Here is a 26,536-nt window from a genome sequence, read left to right as displayed (position 1 = left end):
TCCTCACTCCCCACTGCCACGCGGTGTTTTGTCTTTTCTTAAACACATTTTCTCAGAGGCGCCTCTAAGCTGGCTGATGAGGTGAGCTGTGCCCTGGGGTGGCTCTGTCCTGCTGCCAACACCTGGGCACAACCTACACCCAACATACACCCCCATGGCAAGTGTCTCTTACCACTCTAATCACATAGCTTGTACAGCTTTGGACATTGGCCATGTAGAAGAAATGATAAGCATAATCTATCCAATACGGAGCCAATAACATAAAGAGATGCTTAAGTTACTTTTCTCACCTCCTCTATTTCGGATTTAACAAGCACAACCCATATCTCTGATTCACATGGCAGGAACAGTCTCCAAATCATTTGGATGAAGAGCTGTGATGGAGTTAACGCTTGAGATACATGTTTATGTATATCACACGTTTGGAGGCTAAAGTACCTAACCAGCAAAAACATGAATTATTGCCCTCTCTTTTGATAGTATTCTGCACTTTGTGAGGTATTATTTTCTAGAAAAGACAAAACAGAAAAAAACCTCACTCTCTAAGTACAACAGAAAGCAATTAGAGATGCAGCAAATGAAAAAGTACCTAAGCAGTAGGAACCATGATCTAATTAAGGTTTATAATTAGAAATAAATTGAGATTGAAAAGGCAAAAAAACATCAGAATGCTTAATGTCAGAAGGAAATAGTTGTCAGATTAGTTAATATATTCTCAAGGGTAAACAGGCTACCAAGCAATGAAGATGATAGAGTAATATACGGACAGTGCAGATAAATGTTGCATTAAATGCAACCAAAGGCATAGAAGAGAGGAGTTACCCTGCAGCTGTACAATCTCAAATATAAAAATGAATTAAAGACCATACAAAGTAGTCATGGGAAACAGAGTGAAAGAAAATAACTCATAAGCTAGCAGTGGAAGACAAAATTGAAAATTTCAGTCTAACAACACAGGACATATAATGAGGAAATTCCAGTGATGAGTAGCAGTAGAAAATTAAAAGCTCTCTAAAATATCTCTGATGCACTCAGCGATCAGCTTTTATACTAAATTAATACCATTGTCCTACTTTACTAGTATTTTAAGTAATGCTTAGATTCAGGGAATGCTATTCTAGCTTTTTACACTTTTTATTTAGCTTTAAATTTTCCATGCTCTAATCTCTGTTTAACTCTACCTTGAAATTAAAATTATTCACCAATAAAAAAGATTTAGGTAGAAATATGTCACAAAAAGTCTGTTATCCACATACTGCTGCTTAAAGTTGGGCTATAGTTTTTTTTTTTAAAAAAACAACAACAACAAAAAGCTTTTCCTTTCTGGAGTACCAAATGCTGAGAATCAATCTTCTGTGGGAATGCAGCAATTTTACTGAACTGATGAGGAAACCAGGCAGGCAGCCAGGCTGACCACCATGGCCAGGCTGACCATCCTGGCCAGCCTTGGTCTTTTTAGACCCATGGGGTCCAACTTTCCTATGCTGACCAGTAGAATCTTATTTCCTGCACAGCTAGCTGTGTTTGTACTTCTTTATTATTTGTTTATCTAGTAGACCACAAAGACTGTGATCCACCTAGTATATTATGGATCAGAAAAACTGTGGATACATGTAAGAGAAAGATGAGGTGTGTTTTGAAATCATTACAGTGAAAGGAACGTCAAAAATCCACAGGAACTGCCTCAGAAGGGCAACAAACACAATTATTACATGATCTATGAAGACACAATATAGTTGGGAGAAAACGTGGCTAATACTAGATGACAGTGTGTCTAAGAGTTGGTTATAAATGTGAATGTAGGTGTTCAGCAGAACTGTCTGCGAGACAGCAGATGAGACGATATTAAGTGGTCTGAGACGTGAGGGAGGATCTCAAAATTGAAGGAGTGGTATAAGTGCTTACAGTTTTATGAGTTTGAGAGTGGTTAGTCTGTTAGGCACTTGCAGAAATACGTGACCAAAAAAACTTGATTTTTTAGCAGTTCTCTTCAGTATTAAAAATGTCTTTTTCTTTTAATTTATTCTGCACATACCATTCCAGATAATGAAGCCTCCAGTTCCAGCATGCACTGTTTCTAAAACAGAAGAATATGTATGTTTTTTCTTCAAGGAACTTACTGAAAGTGAAATTGTAATACAGCAAATAATAGTATAAGCAATAAGGAATCACACAGAAGAGTGACCTGAGAAATGGGGAGGATGACAACAGTGACACGAGACCTGGGGAAGTGAAAAAGGATTTCTTAAATATTTGTGAGGCTCATGAATTAATCTGATTCAATGTCTGCAAATGTCCCCAAAATGCGTCTAATGTAAGTGTTTTTTACTTAAGAGTTAGTAAATTAAGTGGGTATGTAGTGTATGTATATGTATAAAATAATAAATACATACATATATAAAATAGGCTGATGTAATAAAATAAGGATCTGGAGGTTTTTCTTTCAAGTTTAGGAATGGTTAACACTTACATTTAAATACTCCTAATACCTGTAGAAATACAGTTCACTCAGGAGCAGGTTTCCTTCCCCTTGTATTTAGTACTTTTTACTAAATGAGTGTCTGCAAAGATAACATTTTACCATATATTACTAGAACCAGGACTCAGACCTTCAGACACTTGACAGGACTTGAAACAAGACTGATCAGCACATCCATGAACCAAGAGAAAAAAATTGCAACCAATTTGAATTTATCTTAACCCGCTAATAGTGCAAATGACTTTGGGTCTTGGTAAAAATAATAATAGCACCCTAAATATCACAACGTAAGTCAATTTCTCTTTAACTAAAAGCAAGCGCAGCTGGTCTATGGAACTGCTTGTTGGGATTTTCATTCACTTCTTTAATCTCTTAATCGTAGTACCAAGTCTCTTATTTCTAACATACTTATTTAGTCTTTTAATAATAGTATCAGTGTTTAAAAATTATCAGATAACTGTAACTCACCTGAGAGGACTAATGGTTATAAAGGATTTCATCCTAAAGCAATGGCTTGTACATGACATGTCCATCTGTCATGGTGATTGATCAGGATGTCCTTGCCACTAAGACAGCGAATGGATCTTCCCAGGTAACACTAAATTTAGCTAGTACAGAAAGACTTGCTCTTGTTCAAATGTATACAGCACGCTTGTTGGGACTGGGATATAGCTGGGTTGCAGCAGATTACTTGTACATCCTATATATACATACTAGTCCAATCTCTGCCTTTCTCGTGACGAGGTTTGGACTATGCTCCTCATTAGAATGAAAAGTGTTCCTTTGATTGATTAGCCTTCCTAAGCTTATCTTTGTTCCCTCCTAATAAGAAACCATGAGTGAAGACAATTATATTCAAAATAAATATTCTCCAGATGTACAGCGGAGGCAGAGCAAGAGCAAACTCAGAATTAGCTTACTGAATCACTGGGTAGAGGACTGTAATATCAAAGCAAAGAGAAGATCCTATTTATAAATACGAACTGTTACCCTGACAAACAGCATCTATGCTGGTACAACAGTAAATCCTAGCCTTTTCCACCTAAAAATTGCCCTATTAATTTATTTTTTTTCTTTTTTTTTTTTAAATGAATTACAGATACTCAGAGTGGGAAAAAAATTACACCAGTGAGAAATATTGTCCCATCATACTGATATTTAAGTCATCACCCTGAATTATCTGTAACGGGACTAAACTGCTAGTTAGTATAAACTTCAGAAAGTTGAAATAACCTAACCAATGGTCAGGGTCATCTTATCTAATATTAGTGGTATTTGGAGGTTTTCCAAGAACCTGAGGCTATGGCTGAGACTTATTCTTAAGACTAGTGCTGCTGTCATTGTTTAACCTCTTATCTCTCATGAGTCTTAGGGAAATCAAATCCAGTGTAATGGTTTTCCTTAAAGTGGTATTAATTGCAGGTTTAAGTCATGACTTGGAAATTCTCTAGAGAGATATCTTCATAAACACAGAATTTAAGGCCAGGCAAAACCGTGACAATAATCTAATTTGACCTCTGCATAGCACAAGCCATAACTTTCACTCCATGAAGTCTATATCAAGCACAATTTCTGGTCAATTAGAGTGTATGTATTTAAAACATCGAAACTTGTTTTGAAAATGCAAGTAAATGCAAGGAAATGTTTTTAAAGTTACATTTACTAAAATATGCACCTTATCTCTATCTTGGGCAGAGCTTTTTTTTCTTGCAGTTTGTCTGCTGGATCTCATTATGCTTTTCTCTGTTAAAGGCTCTCTATGGACAGAAGTCTTGTCCTCATGCAGATGCTGTCAAACATTCTTGTTACATAGAGAGTGCTAGGACACCTTCTACCTTTAAGGCAATTTGATCTTTTTCACTCGTAAGAGCCTGGCTATGCTTACTTCTTCTGTCTTTGCTAAAAGTTACCCATTTTGCATAGCATGTGTTTGACTCAGGATCAAAATTTTAGGGAAAGTTCAGACTTTCCAGTAAAAGAATGTAAGAAAATGAATGATGTTTCACTACATAAGATGTCTGGTTTCTTGCTTCATGCTCTAGGAGTTTGCTGGATCATGCTGTATCACTAGATGAGGTGAGGGTCTGAGGAATTGAAGGGAGAAACTCATGGCTAAGATGAATCATAGGATCACAGAATAGTTGGGGTTGGCAGGGACCTCTGCAGATCATCTAGTCCAACCTTCCTTCACAAGCGAGGTGATCTACAGTAAGTTGCTCAGGCCCATGTCCAGTCAGGATTTGAATATTTCCCAGGACAGAATTGTTTCACAAGTGCTTACTAATTGTATAGTCCTCGTTTTCTGAAGCTGTGGGGCCCCAAGGCAGAAATGCTCAATATTTCCTAACACAACCAAAGACAATAAGAGCAGTAATTTGAACATACAATGCTATATGTAAACACCAACATCCTAAGAACATCAGGACACTGAAAAACTTGAACCATGATGTATCTTTGGAGCTTCATTCATGTATTTAAAAGGGTATAGTACCATCCACTTCTGCTTTTACAGGGCTGCAAAATTAAATTAACTTTGTCAAGTACTCATACACTACTGTGATGAGTTAAACAGAAATGCCTGCCATCAGCGTCCATTAATTCAACTTTTAGTACAGGATTTGAATAGTATGCAATAATCACACTGTAAAGCCACAATGTGGAAAAAGCAAAATATTTCTGTGCGCATGAAGTAAGCACTAATTAGCCTGTGCAATGAGTCAGAAGATTTTGAGGGGAAAAAAATAGCGTGTAACTGTTCAATTTAAACCGTAACAGAACAACTCTGTAGATGGGAACTGAAGTAAATTAGGCCAGAAAAGTCTTCATATCAATATTTCCCATCAGCCACTTTGGACGAAGGGGTAGTTTTATGAGTTTCTCTAGATTTTAATGTTAGGCAGCTTTAGAGAAGACAAATATTTCTTCCAAGTATTTTCTGAAGCCTTTCCAATTCTGCAACAGCCTTTTGAAGTCTGGACACCAGAACTGGACAGAACATTGCAGAAATATGGCCATACTAAATCTATGCTATTATCCCTTTATATATGAGAAATGAAATCATTTCCAAGACAAGTTTAATTTCCAAGATCTGTGGTTTGCATAAACACACATGTGCTCTGACATTCAGTGCACTTTAACTTATTTTGCTCATAAATCATCCCTAATGCACAAAAAGCAAGTCCAACAAACAAAACAACAACCACAGTGTTAAACATATCTGCTAAATAAAGAGCTTAATTAAAAGAATCTCTGAAAGAAGCTTTTTGTTAATAATGTCTATTGCTGTTTGGAATGCAGCAGACTGATTTTTCAAATCATGTCCAAGAAACGTTGAAAGAATTTTAAGTATATGAGAGAGCTTCAGGCTTTTTTTTTTTTTAATTATTATTATTTTGAGATTAGACATTTCAGAAGCTATAGAACAATTTTTGACTAGAAAGTTGGTGAAATCTAGTGAGAGAAAGAATCTTTGCTGGAGTAATAAAATGTTGCATCTTCCTGGGATCCCTAATAAGTCCTAAAATGACTTCTGTTTTGCAAAGAAGCTTGCACAAGCGATATCTCCCTTCTCCTGCATTAGCCCCCCCGAACATTAAATTTCCCTTAAAATGTGTTTGTTTCTCAAACTTCTTTCTGCCTGTCAGTGATGACATTAGAAGATGATGAAGGAGGTAGCCACCATCTGCTGAGATATGTGGACAGGAGTTTACAAACATGAAAAAATAATTATTCACCAAAGATAAGATTTAATAACAGCAATGAGTCTCAGAGTATTTTAATGAGGAAGTAAGAACACGATGGAAGAGCCTTTCCATGTCTATCTTCCCACCACTTCTTTGTGTTCTTTACCCCAATCTTACCATATTTGTTCTTTTGTCATAAAAATTCTTATTCTCACTTGGCTCTTCTTACCCCAAAACCTTGCACTCATCTTGTTCTTTCTCTTTCTCAGTTTTGTTCATATAAGTTCCACTGTATTTATTCCCATGTGCCTTATCCATCTGTAAGACAACAGACCTGCCCAACTTGTGTGATTTTTCACCCTTTTTATCAGTATCTCCTTCAGAATTTGCCCTTGAATTTGTGCCAGCCCTGGAAGTAAGCAAAAGAAACCAGAAGCTGCAGCTCCCCGCCAGGATGGTAGGGATGATCTGGCCCAAGCCCACCCTGGCTATGGACCTATAACATTTCCAAGGAAGGAATTCAAATGAAATAGGAACTGAGACAGGAGCAGGCAGGTGCTGGAAGACAAGCTTCCTGCCCCGCTGGTCATATAACTCCTCTGCTTGGAGATGTTTCTCTGTGCTTTCTCTTCGGACACTGAGTACAACAGCAGAATGTTAAGAGATATTTTGATAGTGGGAGAGTGAATGAGCGCAGAACGCTATTGCATTGAAAGCAGTTTCAGGCTTTCCTTTCTCCACCTACCACAGGCTCCCGCACCCCTCTAAGTCAGCCAGAATTTGCAAGGGACCATTGTTGTCCCATTCCAAGCTGTAAGTGGCATGAGATACCAATCTTCTCAGTTGCTCTATACTTAACACCTATTCTAGAAGGTTTCTCACGTAGAAGGACCTAGAGGGACCTGTACCTATAGATTGCCTTGATCAGGCTAGAAAATAAAGCTGTTCCAAGCTAATTGCATATTTTGCAAGAAGGAGCGAAGACCTCGTGAGTCATCACTACTAGTATATATATTAGTTTATACAATATATTTCTCATACTTTTCATATGAAAGAAGATAGGGTTTTTAAATTAATTACAAATTATTTTTAAAAATAATTTAATAATTTTTTAAAATTAATTAATTTAAAAAAAATAATGAAAAAATAGGTTCTCTTGTGATTATAGCTGATAGGTTTTCTCGCAACACAATAGGATTATCTCCTGTAAAAATTTCAGGAGTCCTGTAAAAGTTGGCACTGTTTGCTTTCTCTCTGCTCTTTTAAAGATCAGCAAGAAATTCCATCAATACATAATCAGCTAGGCCATTTTCCAGTATCAGTAAAACACCAATAACTGAATCATTACCCTTCTCAGGTACTCCACAGATGAAAAAAAACATTTTAGTGACTATATATTTTAGTGCCTACTTAGTAAAGAAACCCTGCAACATCAGTCTTTGTTTACTAGATTTTCTAGGGCTTGGTCTAAAATCTATTCAGGTCAACAGAATTCTTATCATCAACTTAATGAGTTTCAGTCAGACCCCAGTGCACAAAAATATACAACACTAAATAAAGTACACATGTTCAACTGCATTTGGCAATGAACCCAGGAAGTGAAAGAAAAAACCCACCAAACAATGCCCTGCAAACAGCAAGCGTGTAGGTAATAACATATTTTTGCACCTCAGCTCCAATGCTTTTTTTCATTTGAGGTCTGTTTAAAAAAAAAATAACTTTTTCTCTAAAAAGAACATTCCTTTTGCTTCTCAGCTTTTAAGATACCTTTTATCCACTCAGATGAGAGAATAGATTCAATGAAACACTAACTTACCTAAGTGATAAGACTTTGTTGCCAAAGGCAAATAAAAAAAGATTGCCATCAAGACTGTCTGTATAAGCAAGTAGTCTACACAAGACTTTGGAAGCCTCCAGATTAATTTTTCAATACTTGAGAAAGCCTCCATGGTACAAAAGATATGTTGCATATTTGGCTAATTTTTCTGTTGGGAATTATATTTTTTAACATACATATTTTGATACCTTCACTGATTATTGCCATACATATTTTTATACCTTCACTGATTATTGCCATACATCTCAGGATGGTGATAAAACAAGAAAGAGATGCAAAAGCTCTTTATTCAGTCATTTTCATTTTACTGCAGGCCTACAGGATGTTCTTGACTGATGTATCTAGACTAGATTTAAATTATTCAAGAAATTGAGCTAATTGTCAGCCTAAAGTTTTTCTTTGCATAGTGAATCATATCACTCTCAGTTATGTCCCATTGGACTACCCTAAACAGTTCTTTTTCATCTTTTATTCTTATGCTATTCAATACTCCTAAATGATTGTTACAGTCCTTCTTAAATGTTCTTAGCCAAAGTAAGAATGTGAGGTGTGTTCAGAATATTGTCTTCCATTATGGGAGCAATGCAATAAATCATTAATAACATAGCTAAGGGCTTTGTTTCTTTCCATGAATTTTACCCTGCTGTGTTATTTTAATCATGGACTGGGCAACAAATCAATAGACTGTGAAGATCACTTTTTCCTGCACTCTTTTTTCTAGGAAAGCTAAATGGGGACCTAATAGCAGCCTTTCAATACCTTTGCGGAGTTTATTGAGAAAACCTAGCCAGAACCTTTACAGTGGTGTCTGGCAGGAGGATGGCAACAAGCTGAAACATCGCAATCAATATTTTACTGATACTGGATATCAGTAAAAGCTTTTTCCCCACGAGGACAGTCCAGCAGGGGAGAAGGTTGTCCAGAGAGTTGGTAACATCTCCATCCTTGGGAGTTTTCAAGGCCCAGATAGATAAAGTTTCAACGCATAATTGACCCTGATTTGAGCAAGAAGTTGAGCTAAAGATCTTCTGAGGTCACTTCCAGTCCCAGAATTATCGTGTCGCTCTACATGAAACAATGAGGAAGTAGCCAATGGGGAAAAAATTGGCTTTTTTCCATACGTATGAATTTAAGAAATGAAGATCAGAAAATAAGCTTTAATTCCCTAAGGCATAATTTAAATATTGTTTCACAGTCGCCGAATAACAGTTTTAAAACACATTCAGGTATTGGAGGAGAGGAAAATTTTTTAGGCTATTTCTCATAATTAATAAACCCGTGGAAGTTTTCTTGGTCTCAGAAAGTCACTTATTGAAAGAATAAAGATGCAGGCAACATATACATCTAGACTACTTGATGGAGCATTCAACTCTCAGCCCTGCCTGTTGTCAAAGCCTGTTTCAAGAATTGCGGTGTCAAGCTTTTAGGAACTCGCTGGAAGTCACCATTATGCCTGAACTTACTATTCTAAAATATGCAGCATACATTCCTGGTTATGTGTTGTGCATTTTAATCCAGTCTGTCTCTGTGCTTGATCAGCTATTTAAACAATACTAATCACTACAGGAATTCAAGGAATGGCTCTTCTATTCTGAGAAGGATTTGTTTTATTTCTTTAAGATACTTTTCACTGAAATAAATGTTTATTTTTTTTTATTTCACAGAATCACAGAATCTTAGTGGTTGGAAGGGACCTCTGAGATCATCGAGTCCAACCACATAAAAAAAAAAACCACACACACAAAAAAAAAACAACACACCACACAAAAAAAAAAAGCACCCACCTACTAAACTCCACACCCACAACCCCACACACAACACCCCACTACAAACCAATAAACTTGGGCACTAGACCATGCCCTGAAGAGCCATGTCTACACGTTTCTTAAATACCTCCAGGGATGGTGACTCCACCACCTCCCTGGGCAGGCCGTTCCAGTGCCTGACCACTCTTTCAGTAAAGTAATTCTTCCTAATATCTAATCTAAATCTCCCTTGCCGCAGCTTCATACCATTTCCTCTGGCCCTGTCGTTATTCCCTTGGGAGAAGAGGCCAACCCCTGCCTCTCTACAGTTTCCTTTCAGATAGTTGTAGAGGGCAATGAGGTCTCCCCTCAGCCTCCTCTTCTCCAAACTAAACATGCCCAGCTCCCTCAGCCTCTCCTCACAGGACTTGTTCTCCAGACCCCTCACCAGCTTGGTGGCTCTCCTCTGGACACGCTCCAGCACTTCAATGTCTTTCCTGTAGTGAGGGGCCCAAAACTGAGCACTGTACTCGAGGTGAGGCCTCACCAGTGCCGAGTACAGAGGCATGATGACTTCCCTACTCCTGCTGGCCACGCTATTCCTGATACAAGCCAGGATGCCATTGGCCCTCTTGGCCACCTGGGCACACTGCTGGCTCATGTTAAGCCGGCTGTCCACTAACACCCCCAGGTCCTTTTCTGCCGGGCGGCTTTCCAGCCACTCAGCCCCAAGCCTGTAGCGTTGCCTGGGGTTGTTGTGACCAAAATACAGGACCCGGCACTTGGCCTTATTAAACCTCATCCCACTGGCCTTGGCCCATTGATCCAACCTGTCTAGATCCCTCTGTAAAGCCTTCCGACCCTCAAGCAGATCAACACTCCCACCTAGTTTGGTGTCAACCGCAAACTTACTGAGGGTGCATTCAATCCCCTTGTCTAGATCCTCAATAAAGATATTGAACAAGACTGGCCCCAAAACTGAGCCCTGATGACCAGCCGCCAACCAGATTTTGCTCCATTAATCACAACTCGCTGGGCACGGCCATCCAGCCAGTTTTTTATCCAGTGGAGGGTACACTTGTCTATGCCATGATTCTCCAGTTTCTCCAGGAGAATGCCGTGGGGGACGGTGTCGAAGGCCTTACCAAAGTCCAGGTAGACAACATCCACAGCCTTCCCCTCATCGAGAAAACGAGTCACATGGTCATAGAAAGAGATCAAGTTGGTCAGGCAGGACCTCCCTTTCATAGACCTCCCATCATATTTCCATGACAAAGGTGTTAGAGAAGGTCCAAAACGACTTTAAAAATGTAAGGATCTATTTTACATAAAGGTCCACCATATTGCCAATAATGTCTGAATACAAATAAAGACAAATTATAACATATGCAATTGTACTGTTTAAAATTCTAAAATTACTTATTAGCCTAAAAAAAAGCTTCCTATAGTGCCACACCTCTGGTTACATGAACATTTCCATATCTTCTTATTCTACCTGCCCAAATAAACTCTATATGATTATAAAGGTCAAGCTGGTTTTTTCTTTCTTATTCAGCTTTCAGTCACACACGTGAGACACTGCTTTGTGGCTACATGGTTAAAACTGGGATGATACTCCTGATGGTACATGAGCAAGCATAGAATCTCCCAGTCTGGGCTCTGGGTCACAGGCAAGAAGTACTGAAAACTAGTTTTTTCATTAGTTAAACATGACTCTGAATATACCTATGCGAAAGCCTTCTGGATCAAGTATTTTTAGAAGGGAGAAGATGCTATTTCTGCATATATATGCATGCCCCTAAAGTTCAACAATAGGTCTTCTGAGAACTCTTGGTTCAACCATTTCCAAAAGGCCTTGCCTGTCAAACGTATTAACTGATCTTCACCAAAAAAAAAATATACAGAATAGTACATCTGTCATTACGCCACATACCTCCTTAGCTCGCTAATAAACTGAGAGTCAGGCTGAGAAACAGTCACGCTGATTGATGGCTCACTTTAAAGCAGTGTTCTGCTAATCAGTCTGCCATGGCACCGAAAGAGTGAATGCCAGGAATGTGCTGGAAATTTTCACCAGTGCCGTCCTCAGCTCAGTGCTATGAAAATGCTTCTTTAGGGGACTGATCATCGCAAGGTGCAGAGGAAATCACTCTGGAGTGCCCAGTTTCTGCAACTTGCGCTTACTCAGAAGGGAATGAAGAGCATTAAGTCCTTGGAAGTCAAGCTCCCACTCACTGATGTTGCAGCTTTGAGAGCTAATGTGTGCATTAAATGTATTGTTTCTGAACCTTTTATGGATTTAAAGATAAACGCTTTTAAGTTGGAACCGATGCCATATGATTATCTCTAAGGAAAAGAATAGACACTGTGATTATTTCAAGCTTATCACAACATGAATTCACTAGGGAAGAAATGTTGATGTGCTTCTTCAATTCTAAACTAAAAATATATTGCTAAAAAGAGATATAAAAATTTTTTCTAGCGTCAGTAGGGAATCTTTCACATTTCTAACTCTCATGCAAAGATTTATATGCTTTGATGGTGCAATTACTCATGATGAAGAATCTGCACAGAGACTAGAATGTTTGCTTCGCTTAGTGTTTCAGTTTGGACTTAAAATATAAATACATTAAAGGCCAAGACTTTCTCCTCTGAGCCCCCCCCCCAATACTCTTGACAGTGTCATAAGCCTCATTATAAGGTCTCATTTTTTAAGAATTTATGATTTGCTGCCACGAATACCAACAGGTATAGTGCAAAAATGTTTGATTGCTGAATTGCAATTTAATAACCAAGTTATAAAAGCTATTATAGAACATGACCTCCTGGCCAGACACACATAAATATTTAATCAGCAGTCAAGACTTCCTTACACTTGCTCTTAACAGAGCTGCTTCTTGAAGTAGGAGAAATGCAGATTTTTGAAAGCATGTGCTTTAAAATACCTCTTAAGTGGAATACTGGTAAAGAATGGAATATTTTTTGTTTTAAAAGGTTTTGTATACAAAGAGGTATTATTATATATAATATACAAATATTATACACAAACAGAAAACAAAGTTTTAAATAATTTTAAACCATTCAGTTCAGGTTTATACTATAAGGTTAATCATCTCATTGAAAAATAACTATGTCATAGTAAGACAAATATGAGTACATCAGCCAAGACTTTCATTATATTTTCTTAAGGAAAATTCAGTGTGATCCTAGAGATGGCATGTTGTCTTGTGCTACCCAAATCCAGCTGTTAAGCAATATAAATGCTCAGCTCCAAGGCTTCTTAGGGACATGGAGCTATAAAACTGGAACAGCTTTTATACTGTCATGGACTGTAAAAGAGAAACCATCTCTCTAATTTACTTGCAGAAATGGGAATTGAGAATTTATAAGAAAAGGGGGGAAAAAAAATGGAGCTTCAGTAAAATGTATATTGAATGTAAGAATACAGACTTTGTCACAGCCTCTAATTTTGTTTAGTAAAATTTGTTTTTTGTTCTCAACCGAAGTGCTGTACCAACCTCAGGACACTCCAGGCAGAAAGAACAAGCTTTGGTCTTTCAACACCTCTTTCTTTTATTATGGAATGTGAGTTAGAGTAGTTAGGTAGTATAAACAAGCTCTAAATCTCATTAATCTTGCTGCCCTTTCTGTTCCCAGTTGTGCAGTTTTCAATATGGCAATCATATTTTTCACTTAGGCAGCCACCATTTACTCAGAAAGAAGCAACATGTCAGATTCTAAGAACATTTACCGAAACAGTAGCAAGTACAATACTGCCTTTACCATCCAGCATCTCTAAATTATCGTAGTATGAACGTAGCTTCTTTTCTTTTTTTTCCCCATACAACCAGGAAGAAAAATACCCACAACTATGGTATATCATTTTCCTGTTTCTAGAGGTCAAGTACTTTTTCCAATTGATTTCTTTTTGCCTAAACTACAGATGGGGCAAATGGAACCTTCCACCCAACTGTTCCACATGTCAGCAAGGGGTTGTTGAACTAATGCATCTCCATGGTTATGGCTGGAAGGGATCTGTGCTCCCCTTCTCTGCTTTGAAGATGACAGCAATCACGTGAGAAGAATCACACTAACAGGATTTCAGACCAAACTGGCAGTCACCTCATAAGAGACACTAATCTCAAGAGATTTCCCACCATTTATGGCCAAGAAACAGCGAGAAATGTTTACAAGCTTCTAGGTGACACTCGTGAGTCTAAATATGAGCCCTGGCTGGAGTGGGAGCACTGCTTCCCCAGCCAGTTTCCATGGATATGTGCACATGCCACGGCTGTTTCATGCCACCAAGCAGATAATAAAGCAAAACACAGAGGAATGGTAAAAACTTAATCAAAGTTTAAAATAATGCGTATTAGCTATCTTTGGCACTTCATGACAAGTTTCTAGAGAAAAGTGCAGTTGAATAAATAAGTAATAGTGTATGCTGCAATACTGAAAGAGAATGAATGTGTAACAAATTATAGTATGTCTGAAAATACTGTGTTTGCTTTTAATGTGCTTTTAGACAAGGTGAACATTAACAATAAATTGCTTTTTAATTCTTCGTAAATAACATTAGCTTAAAAATTCATGTCATCTGCAATGTGTGCAGTGATATACAGGCAGATAAATAACACACATTGTTATTGTCAAAAAAAGAACTTATGAATTACTGGACAGAAATATGTGGCTGAGAATCTTAATTAGAAACTGGCTTAATTCCACAAAAGTAGAGAAAAATAAGAGGAAATTCATTCCTAAGGAAAGTCTCTTATTCCCCAGGCTGATATGTCCGAGGTAGCTGTCACAGGATTTTCCTGATCTTTCTTTCCATGTATAGTGATCTCCAGCCTGTCAGGTCATAAGTACAGTCTTGCTCCTCTGTAACCCTTGAGCTTATTCTATTTGATTTGCTGAATAGTCAGCATCAGATGGGTGAAAGGTTTTGTTTTGCTTTAAAGAAGGCACAACAAAGAAAAGCACTCAACAGCACGCAAAAGGGCCGGCTCAAAATTATGTGACCTAATTGGAGTCTCTCTATTTTTCGAGACAGTTATGGTGAATCAAGCTTGAATGCAGTTCAACCGCCTTCCAGTCTAGATGTGATACAAAACCTGCTAAGGGTGTTTATTCCCAAATAATAGGCCAACATAAAAGGTATTTTTCTCTGAAAGAGTATATGTGAGAGGAATAGGGATAGAAAACTGAACTATGGATATCCTAAAATTAAACAGCTGTCAGAAGAAAAAATTGGATCATTTTTCTGTAGTTTGTAAGAGGTGATTACATAGACCCAGCCCGCTGAGAGTGCAGGCTGGGATCATCAACAACACAACTGCAGTCGGCTTGGTTGGGACACCATTCCGCTACCACATCATTTTTCTCCTCTACCAGGCAATTAAAAAAAAAAAAATCAGTATCAGCATTGTCATAACTATGCAGATCAAACTCTCTGGTTCCAGATTGGCATGTTTCTTATGCACAAATTAATTTTTTATGCTGTAAAATTGGGTCTATTAAATTAGATGTACAAAGGCACTTGAACAGGTTTCAGTAGTTAATAATCACCTGAATTAGATCATCCTATGCTTCAATACTCTCTGCTCTCCAGTTAATACCACAGTTACAACCAGGACTCGTGGTCTCATCTGTTGAGGATTAAACATGGCATTGCTTCAACAAGCAGAGAAGCAGCTGAGCTGTGAGGAGAACATTTACTTAAACAACTACCCTTTCTTTACTAATATTAAAGGAGCACAGGAAGATAAAACTATCTGTGTTTGGCTTTGTTATAATTCTTTTTTTTATTTTTTTTTTTATTTTTGCCTTGCGGTAGTGTAAGCTTACCTGGCTTCACCCAGGTATTGAAATCTCTTTGGGAAAAAAATGTGAAGCATGCAAGATAATCTACAATTTGGAACACAAGTATGACCTAACCAAACAGTAATTCTAAAGTGATTTAACTTACCCCAATGGAGCTAGAACATTTCATCTCTAAATTCAGCAGCTACAGTAATATATACGCGGTATAAAAATTAAATACACCTGCTCTAACCAATATGAACAAAACCAATCAACTAGCTTAAGCATCCTTTAGTTTCAGAAAAATGTAGTGCTAGAGAATATTCTAAGTCAGCTATCTAAAAAAACAAAAAGTAACCAAAAGTATTAGCTTCTTTTAGTGTATGTAGATATAAGAATTGTAGTCTTCCCCCAGGTTTCTAGATTTTACTTAAGGCTCACAATTGCTCTAACACACATATCCAATCTAAGATGTGTCAGGTGTGTCTTATTATAAACAAAACACACCGGTCAAACTGAGGGCTTTTTTCCATTCTCCATTTCTACTCCTGCCTTTAACTCTCTAAATCAATGCTGATATTTTTTCCCCCAAGAAACATGTTAAAGGAGTCATTGCTTCTTGCACTTTTATGGCCATAACCAGTAAAGTATTTAAGAGGCACAACAGCTTGTGCCTTTTACACCTATTTAAATACCTTGCAATAAAGCTTTAAGCACAATTGTCCCGATACCCCATACAGCACAGCTAAATATTTGGACATTTGTAAAATTTAGATAAGATTCAGATCTTCTCAGAAAAAAAACTAGAACAAACAGCATCCTGAGCCAGGGAGTGCTTTAAGTTACTTGTAGTCATGTAAAGAAGCTAAATGCTACTAGATGAATGACAAAAATGAGGATAATGACTTGACTTTATCTCCCAAAAACCTTCTCCTGCATCTATATATCCAAAAGACATCTTACACACCTGGTGTTCCAGTTGACCAACACAAGCAACATACTAGAATATGACCTCCTCATTTGCGAGCCATGTGCCGGCTCTCCTTTCCCTTAAAACAAGGCCCCAGGATACAGGCAGACTATGGTTGAGTCTTTTGCTAAATCACAATTGCGAAAAAAGCAGGGCCATGTGTCCACGGTTCTCATAACTCCTTTGCTGATCCGTCTGTAAACTGTTGTGTTCCTGGGCAGTACGTCTCTCTTTTGGTGTCTGGATCTCAGCTTTAATGAAAGGATTCATCTTTTCCTTTTAAAATACACCATTGAAAAATGAAGGGGGGAAGAAGGGAAAGACAAATGCTTTTACATCCCAGAGCAAGAGAGTTCACATTCAGTTCCTTTTCCTACCTGCAAAGGCCAGCATCTTCCTTATTCCTGCCTGCTGAAGAGACTGAAATGCTGTGGTATGCCATACTTCGGTACTGGCCACTACTGTTGATGCTATGCAGAAGAATGTCCAGATGTCATTGGTTTATAAGTAGGCAATAATTAACACCTGATTTTATAGACTGCTAATTACAGAACCACCTGAAATTTTTAGCCTTGAGCTTTGCAGACTATTTCCAGAAAATTTCCTGCATTTTACTTTAAGCAGTCATTGCGTAAGCGTCATGGATGCATCTGAAAACAGAGATGGAATGCAGATTCCTCCTTCCCTCGATGAGGGTTTTAAACCAAGAGAAAGGCTCCAGTTTTGTGCCTCCGCTGTCAAAACAGTGATGTTGACACCCATGTGTAAAGAAATCCTTGTGGATGAATCTGGGGCAATGTAAGGTAAAATCGTATAGAATCTGGGGAGCTTGGGCAATCTCAACATCGGGAGTCAGCTAAGCAGAGGCTTTCAGAATGGCAAGTTTGGTCTTAAGCATCTAACAGTTGCCTGCATCTCTTGTTGGATCTGGTCCATAGTTCTGTCACGGAAACTCATATAGGCTTGACTGTAGTTTTTATTTGAAGACAAATCCTGGGAGAGACCTCTAGTTCCTAAGTAAGTTCTAACCTTTTCCTGTGTAAGCAAACATGCTTCATTCTTAAATGTGTTTCTATACATACACTGTGTGAATCTCCTACTGCAGAGTATTAATGTCAACAAAAGGTTAATAAAAAATAAGGTTTCCAGGCCTTTTTTTCATGCTCGTCTGCTCCCACCTGATTTGTTTTATTACTGAGGCTGATGGTTTTCAATAGCACTTAGAGCAGCAGCAGTGGAGTTTAACTCTCACTTCTTATTGAAAAAGCCAAATCAAGAGCTGAGTAATGCCTGTTACTTATCTGTTCTTTTTAAAATAAAAAGTGAAAGTTAAAAGCTGACAGGGTCATGGGTAAGTGTTATTGAAAGTCACAGCCAGCAAGCAGTTTGCAGCTGGAAGAAAAAAGTTCTTTCCCTTCCTTTTCTGTAGTCAGTCATGGTCTTGCTATTCTTCAGTGTTTTTTCTTTTCTTCCCATGCCCTTTAGCCAGCACTGATGGTCTGTCTTGAAATAACATTCACCTCTCTTATTTTTAGATAAAAAGGTAGCACGATCCAAGGTTTGTTCTTAGACCAGAGCATTCTGCCGTCTGGATTTTAAACCTCATATTCCTACTGAATCATCATGCCACTGATTTTTAAATTCCCTCCACTCTTTAAATTCCCAGTTTTAGAACACAAAATAATGGATAACAATTCTATGGTAAAGTACTTTGAGATCTATAAAGAGAAGGGGTTAAATATTATTTCTTCAAGGCATATACTAGTATTGCAGTCCATAGGGAAGCTAGAAGACAAGCTGTGTGGAACATTTGGGAGTTCAGAGATCATTAAAAAAATTGCAACCTGCTTTATAATAAAGAAAATCTGCCAAATATAAACTGTGAAAGAACAGATCTGATGAAGATGCCGTCCCTCACTCTTACTGTTAGTGTTAATGCTAACACACCTAAGCACCACATAGGCTGTTCACGGATGAAATAAATAAATTGCAGAGCTCATAAGAAAAGAGAAAGAGAGAGGGATGGAGAAAGAGATCCAAACACTAAGAAGATATGGACATTTCCCTTTTAGCAAATCTGAATGTTTAGCAAAACACTGTTCAAATGATTTACTGTGAGCGTAGGTACGTTTTCAACTACTACATAAAAGATTTTTATCTCATTTTGATTTTTAGCTAATCTCACAGGGTCATCAATGAAGAATCTTTCTATTGACTGAGCATTGCAGAAGATCCTAAATTTTAGAACTTTACAGGGCTTTGACGAACTAGTACTGGATTGGTAAACACCAGTTTGCCGCCACCAATGCGTTATATGGAATTATGTATTTCAAGAAAAACTTCTATGGGAAAAATTTAGGTCCATAATGAAATGTATGGTCAAAATGAAATATAACCTCCAAATAGACAACTGATAGCAATGACATCTGGCCAGTCAGCTAAGATGCTTTCATGGTATAAGTGAGACCAAGTTTCAGAAGACATGGACATCAATGTCGCTTTCCCTTATTCCAGGAAACTGACTTGGCCAAATAGCGATATGGTAAAGGCCGAACTGTACTCTGAAGTCTGGTTTCACTGAAGAAATATTAAAAGAACTTGTTTTCATTGCGCAGTGGAAAATGACATTACTTTTTTTTGAAATCTCATGAATTTTCTGATAATCAACAAAACAATTCCCACCTTTCTTTCCCATGTTTATACCTTTATTAAAAATGGAGTTTGTCTTCATGTGTTTATTTTTCCACAGACTGAGCCTGACAAAATTGCACACGCCAAACTCCCTACTACTGGCACAACAGGAAAATTGAATATTGATAGTTTATTCACAATGGTTTTCAGATCATCAATGGCATGTGTTTAGCACCCTTCTCTTCAACTGGAAAGTACAGTTCTTTTAAAAAGAACCATGCTGCTTCCTTCACAACGTTCTGCTTAACAGGGTTGCAAAGCATAATGTTACAGTTTGTTACTCTCCTGACAGATAGAACTGCCAAAAAGCCATTCTCTCTTTCTTAAGATTCATTGGAGCGTCAGTCTTTAACCTCAGTTGTTACTCTTTTCCATTTACATCACAAAATGTAATGTTTACAGAAGAGAAATTATTGTTCACATTACGATTTAATTAATGTTGAATTAACAAGTAATTTTATTAATAAGCTTTGAATCAACATGTTTGTTGTGCCCTGGTGGAAATTTTCCAGAATTGATTAAAGCAAGCTAAGGATTAAGCTGGTGATTTATCGACAAGAAGAATGTCACCTTTATCTACAGGCAGGGATGTTTGTCTCAGCCTGAGAGTTCCCAGTGCATTTCACCTCTCTTTTCCCCATTGCCTCTCTTGCTCGTTTCCCCCAATTTCAGACACACACCCAAAAAAAAGTATTATTAATATTAATAAAATATTAAATTGGGCGATTATTTGGGGTAACTGTAGGAGTGAGACCTGCACCTACCTGCAGGATCACACAGTTTCTTAGACTGATGGAAACAAAGGTCAAAACAAACAAAAAACGAATCAAGCAACAAAAAAAAACCCAACATAATAAAAAAGACCTTTTTAAATAGTTTTTATTCTCTTTTCTGTGATGAGCTGCTCAAAAGCTGTAGGTACAAATGGGAATTTTATTCAACCAGAAAACTTGACACAGAATGAGTTGATGTCATCTGGGTTTATTCAGCCAATACGCATTACAATGTTTTACATAGCTCTGGTGGACCACTGCTCCTGAAAGATGTACTTTAATAATGTGTGTTGGTACATCACTTAATACACAGCAGCGGTGATTCATCAAAATGCAAATCAGTCAAGAAGAAGTTTAATAACAGCATAGAGGAAAGTGATTATAAGCTCCTATGAATCACAGCACTGGGTATCTTACATGTGATATTTTTTACAATAATCATTTTGACTGCGCTTTGCACTGGGCAAGCTGATTTCCCATAGGCTGTGTTTCAAGGCAATATCCAATATAACCTGCACAAAAAGAAAACAGATATGAAGGTCATTTCAAGCAGAGTAGGGAGAACTTGCAAAAATCTGCCAGCTGAGCAACCTGACTTCTCCTTACAGTTCATAAAATTAAGCTTCCTCAGCTTATGAGGATAGCTTATTTAAAGTTTAAAATTTCCCTATAGTGAGGGATGAACAATATCTTTACACATGAAAACCTATTTTCACGCTTTCTCCATTCAAAAAAGTTCTTGCTACAATCAAAACACTGGAAGTATATACAGACAGGATTTAAAAGTGTCCTTCCTCCACTCATTTTTCAGTCACAAATTTACTTGAAATCCAGGTTTCATGGCTATTTTTAAAGGAAAGCACATATGGTACTTTCCAAAGAGTCTAGCTAAATATCCTAAATGCTATCTTTTCTACCAATTCCCAATGATCACCACAATTGTGGTACTGACAAAAGCAATAATTGCGGACCCCTCATACTATAATTCACAGGAACGTTACTTGTGCTCTTCTTTACTAAGAACAGGACCAGACCCATTGAGGCAACCTATTTGCAACAACCAGATCTATACAGCAGGAATCAGCAGATGCCTCTTGTCTCCACACAGCGTCACACCTTAAAAATTAGATTCTTATTTCAGCTATATCACTTTCAGCCATCACTTTCACAAAACTTTCCTCAGAATAATCCGGGTCCCACTCTGCAGTGTAGTCTGGCATCAAACTCACATTTTTGAGAGCCTTTTTTTTTCACTTTATTTGAAATATCTGATAAGCAAAGTCTCGTACGTCTGATTCCTGAAATCCAGAGATCTTTCAGAGGGACACCAGCCAGCATCTAGAAATAATATTAGCTCTGAGGCTTGCAATCAAGAGCTGCTCATGAACATAACACACGAGTAGTGATAAAATATGACAGCAGGGAAGAAGGATTCCAAACGGTTTCACACTTCACGTCTTTACTATTATGCTTTGGAAACAAGACTACAACAGTTTTTTTCCTCAGAGAATGTTTAAAGCGCTCAGTCAGGAAAATCAGATGGACAAGCAGACTCTCACTCCAGGGAGCTGTAACAATGAATTACTTCTGAAATCTTTTGACAGATAGAAAAATGCAGGCTTGTGCTGTGTTTTAGACCACTGAGTCCTCTACACGGTTCATTTCTGCGATGAAGGGTGTGAAGTGTTTGACCCTTGCTGTTTGTAAATCCAAACTATGCAGCGATGGCAATAGTCACCACCCACTGATCATCCAAGTTAATTGTCCCTTTTCCACAATGACACTATTTGCAATAATTCAGCCTTCAAAGGATGCATCCAGGACTTGAACAAATGCACTATCCTCACGTCAGACTGTCTTTGATGTAGTCTACCCAACACAGAGTTTTGTGTGTGAGTTATGTGAGGGTCATTTATTCAGTACACTTGGAAAAGGAAAAGGAAAAGGAAAAGGAAAAGGAAAAGGAAAAGGAAAAGGAAAAGGAAAAGGAAAAGGAAAAGGAAAAGGAAAAGGAAAAGGAAAAGGAAAAGGAAAAGGAAAAGGAAAAGGAAAAGGGAAGACAACTTTCTTCTGATTGTTTCATAATTGTCAGAATAAAATGTCAAATTCTACAACTGCTGCTTCTGATCTATGACCGAAAAGAAGTGTCAACCATTATGATATTTAAAAATAATTTATATTAAAATCCTTAGTCATTCACTCTCCTGGACTTTCTAAAATAAATCTACATTTCTCTCTGTGTTCCTGTTTACACCACAAAGGGTTTTGGTCTTCCTGTCAATCAGGACTGAGTTTTCATTTGCTTAGACTCTTTGGAAATGGATGGTTTGTACTTTGTGCAAACTGCAGGGGAAAAAAGTTACACCTCAGGAAAGTAATTTTAAAATTTCAGCTTTCAGTTTAACATTTCAGCTGTAGAAGCACAAGGCTGTCCAAGCTTGCCAAGGAATAGCAAGTTACATTAAGCTTTCTTACTCCCTTGGACTTCAGGGCACATTTATTCATTTCCCTCATAGTTTTTGCCTACAATGAAACAAAAATGCACAGAGTATGTCAGGGGTACTTTATTCACAGTTCTTTGCATTGGACTGACAGTCCTGGGCCCCTAAGGTGACTTCTGCTTGGCATGACAGGGCCTTGACCGTGTCCTACATCTTATACATGTCGGACTGATCAAGCAGCAGTCACAAATATGGAAGAACAGTCTGAGGTAGGAAGAGAATGGAAGAGTGCACAGAAGTGTAGGGTCATTCCATTTTCTGGTCAGATACAATGTCCTTAATTTGACTTTTAATGGACGTGTCTCAATAAAAGTAGAAATGCTGTACATACTACCTTATCTATGAAATGTGTCTCTGTTTTCATCACCTTTAAAACCACTGATAAACTTACGGTTTAGCACAAAAGGTTTGGGGTGGTGGAGCAGAGGGCGATATGGTCAATTCCTTGTTTTCTAGCTAGCTACTCAAAATACTTGAGTTCTTCCTGAACAATCATGACATGTGAGAAGACACAAACCGAAATAGTGGAAGTGTTTACTCAGGTAGTTCAACAGGAGTCAGCATCATTATTGTCCTTAAGGTTATGTGACTTAAAGGCACATTCCTAGCCTACAGCTGTAGTGAAAGACATTGGAAAACTGAGAAATTTATGACTGCAAAAGCTGGCTCTCTGGCAAAACATGGGGTTTATGCATGGCACTAAAATAGTTCAGTGCTTTTTTAACTTTACAAAGAATAAGCTATATTTTATTTCTTTCTCTGTAGTTACATACGCATCTGCTTGAAATGTATTTTCCAAACGTGTCCTGAAAAAAGGCGTTCTATAGAGCCAGTGATTTAAATTTGATCATGCAACTAGATCCATACAGACTTGCATGTTTTCCAGATTACAAGTCCTTTCATAATTTTTTTTTTTTTACCAACACAGTATTTTGAAATAAAACAGTTCTTTGTGCCTTTATGGATTTCTAAAAAAAAAATAAAATTGGGTGTCAGACACTTCAGCAAAGACCAATATGCAACAATTACTGAGCTAATACACTACAGTTTTACTTTGCTAATTAAAACTAGAATAATGCAATAATTAAATTAAGGTCTCAATTAAAATTGAATCAATACACCAATAGATTGAATGATTAAATCATACAGCAAGTAATCAGATCAAATTAACAGATTAACACCACAGTGAATTATTATGCATTGGTCTTTTCTGTGAAGATTTTAAGTAGAACATTATCTCCTCAGTGAAAATCAGGTTGGTTTTTTTTCCCCCAGAAGCTGAAAAAAAAATGATTGGAGAAGGTGATTTAGAGGAGTGTTTGCCAAGAAAATGTGCTCAATCTCTTGGCTGAGGTAAGAGCTATCAGAACAACAGTCAGCAAAAACACTCTTTTATAAGATACCTAATGACCAAACGGACACATTTTTTCCCATACTTGCATTGTTAAGGGCAATTACCTCACTGGTTTCAGCATTTTAAAAATATCCTGGACTTTTTAATGTCAAAGAATTGGAGAACCAATATGAGCTCATAAGTCATTCTAATATCTGTTGACAAAACATGAGCTGCTTTTACATTTATCAGAATTGTACTCATAATTAAGCAATTGTCCCAGCTGTACTCAAATTTCTGCTTAAATTCTTCACATGATTAAGCACCTCAGTTCTTCAAATATTGTATCTTTTGCTAATTCCAGGCAAATATTCCCAGGAGCCCGTTTGTGGTAAAAAACTAGTTGTTTAGTTTTCTAATTCGGAGACACTGTTTATTTCAAAGCACTTCCTCTTCAAGTAGTTATTTTCTTCAGTTAAATCATGAAATGAGAAACCCTGCTGCTCTCGCTGCCTGAAGGTCAAAGGGTTGTGTGGGAGAGAATTTACCATGGAAGAAACAATCCAGCTTTACCTGGGTGACAGCAATTATGCAGAATGACAAAAGGAGAAGTTAAGTTACAAGATGAGAACTCTAATACATTCTCCCCAGGGTCTGCCACTCACTCAGCCATGAGAAAAACAATGCCAGACTTGGGTTTAGCAGTTACGTCTCTATAATGCTGAGATAGTAAAGCCTATCATACACACAGCATACTTTGTTGTTTTACTTCCCGGGTGTCTGCTCTTCAGGTTGCCTCCTCTTAGGTTGTCATTCCGAGGAAGAAAACAAAGAACAGAAGTAGCCCAATCAATTTTTAATTTAAGAGTCCACATGAATAGGTAGTGAAGTCATAACTTTCTCCAAAAGGCCAAACCTGGGCATGCCTTTAACCTGCAGTGAAAGAGAAATGTGGGAAAACGTATGGAACCACGTTCACAGCATATTAATATCCAAATCAAGAAACAGAAATGTCACTGTGGAGAGGATTGTGGAGGGCATAGACTCTTCACCCCTCACAATAGGAGAGGTGCAGCAGGGGGGACAACACGTTGCCTTGATTTGGGCTGGCGCTTCAGGAGGAAATACTTGGAAGAGGTACTCACCCACACAGGCTCCCCACAGCCATTTCCAGTAAGTCCTGAATGTAACTGAAAAGTGAACTACAAATGAAAAATAAATGCACCTTTGCCTCTTGTGTGTTGTGTATGAGAGATATCCAAAGGCAGAATTTATTTATTTTCTTAGGTTGTTTGAATTATTTTTTCTCACGTTCAGGCATTTTTGATCTTAAATGTAGATAATTTTTGCCATTTATCCCAAGTGACCTCCCCCAGAGTATATCTTAAGCAGTCTAGAAATATTAATTAATATCACATGTAGGAATATTAACAATCATTGTCATTATTTCCAAGCTTGAAAAAAATGAGACTCAGAAAGATCAAGATGTTGCCAACAAAATGCGCTGCTTCCATGAAATAAACTCCAGTGGCCCATGAAAGAAGCTGAAGCGTTCTGATGCCTAATCTTGTCTCTAAACAACAACAAAAGCCCAATCATTCTCTTAAGATCACATTACACAATTACTCAGACAATTACTTTATCCCTTTATTAACAATTATTGACTGAAGCACAGACTAAAGACAATGGGAAATCTAAGAAAAAGAACTTCCAGACATTTATGTGGCAGTTAAAGACTGGTTTATTGTTTTAAAGCAATGATTAAAATAATTGTTTCGATTGTCAAATAAACAAGAGTATGAAAATATGGATATAAATCCCCTATCATAGCATACATTTACATGGTTAATCATCTAGAGAAGTCTTCTATAAAATACACCTCTGCCAAAAACATTTTCCTTTATAAGTGATTAAATAATACTGCATAGTGGATAACAGTCATACTTCAAATTGATTTAGATTACCTTTCTTTAACAAAAAGCTTTCTCTATACACATTAATATGTATAGAAATACGCATATCAGTATTTTAGTACCAGAGGACTTTCAAAGGTCTAATATTCTGGAACTGAGCAATTTTATTAGTTTTAGTGTTAGTTTGGTTGGAGTTTTTTAATTCTATGGGTAAATATTTATATTGATTATATAAATTTAAAATAGTGTACTGAAAATCCTATATTTTTATCCAAATTTTTATATTTTGGGGGTCTTCTTCTCATGAATATTATTAACATGAATGTTTGACTTATTAATTGTGAAAATGGAAACCATGTCTTTTTCTAAAGAACATTTGCTCTGTCCTGTTAGAAGTGGTAAGTCAAATGCAGCCCAGTGGCATCAACACGTGGCCTTATTTGAGGTCCGATCAAAAGACAATGAAGACTTCCGTTGGCTTCCTTCAAGTTTAGCAGGAAGCTCTTGGAAAATCACACGCTTCCTGTAATTATACTGTATGAAAAAAACATCTCCTATAACATCTTATGTCTTCATTAAATTTCTATCATTTTGATAAACTTTGCTCTCTTATTTTTGTAACATCATGCACGTTTTACAAAGCTAAGAAATACTTTTATTTTATTATTCTTATTCTTCCAGGTTCCACTACTTACTTTCAGCAAACGGAATAGCGTATTTTATGTGGATTTACTTCTTTTCTCTACTTTCCTGCTCTCTTTTGCTCCTTAGGTGGTTAAATATGGAGATTGAAAACTTTTCATGCTTTC

This window comes from Larus michahellis, chromosome 5 (assembly GCF_964199755.1).
Source record: "Larus michahellis chromosome 5, bLarMic1.1, whole genome shotgun sequence".
Classification (NCBI taxonomy): Eukaryota; Metazoa; Chordata; class Aves; order Charadriiformes; family Laridae; genus Larus; species Larus michahellis.
The sequence above is the reverse complement of the archived record's forward strand: the minus strand, read 5'-3'. Positions refer to the sequence as shown.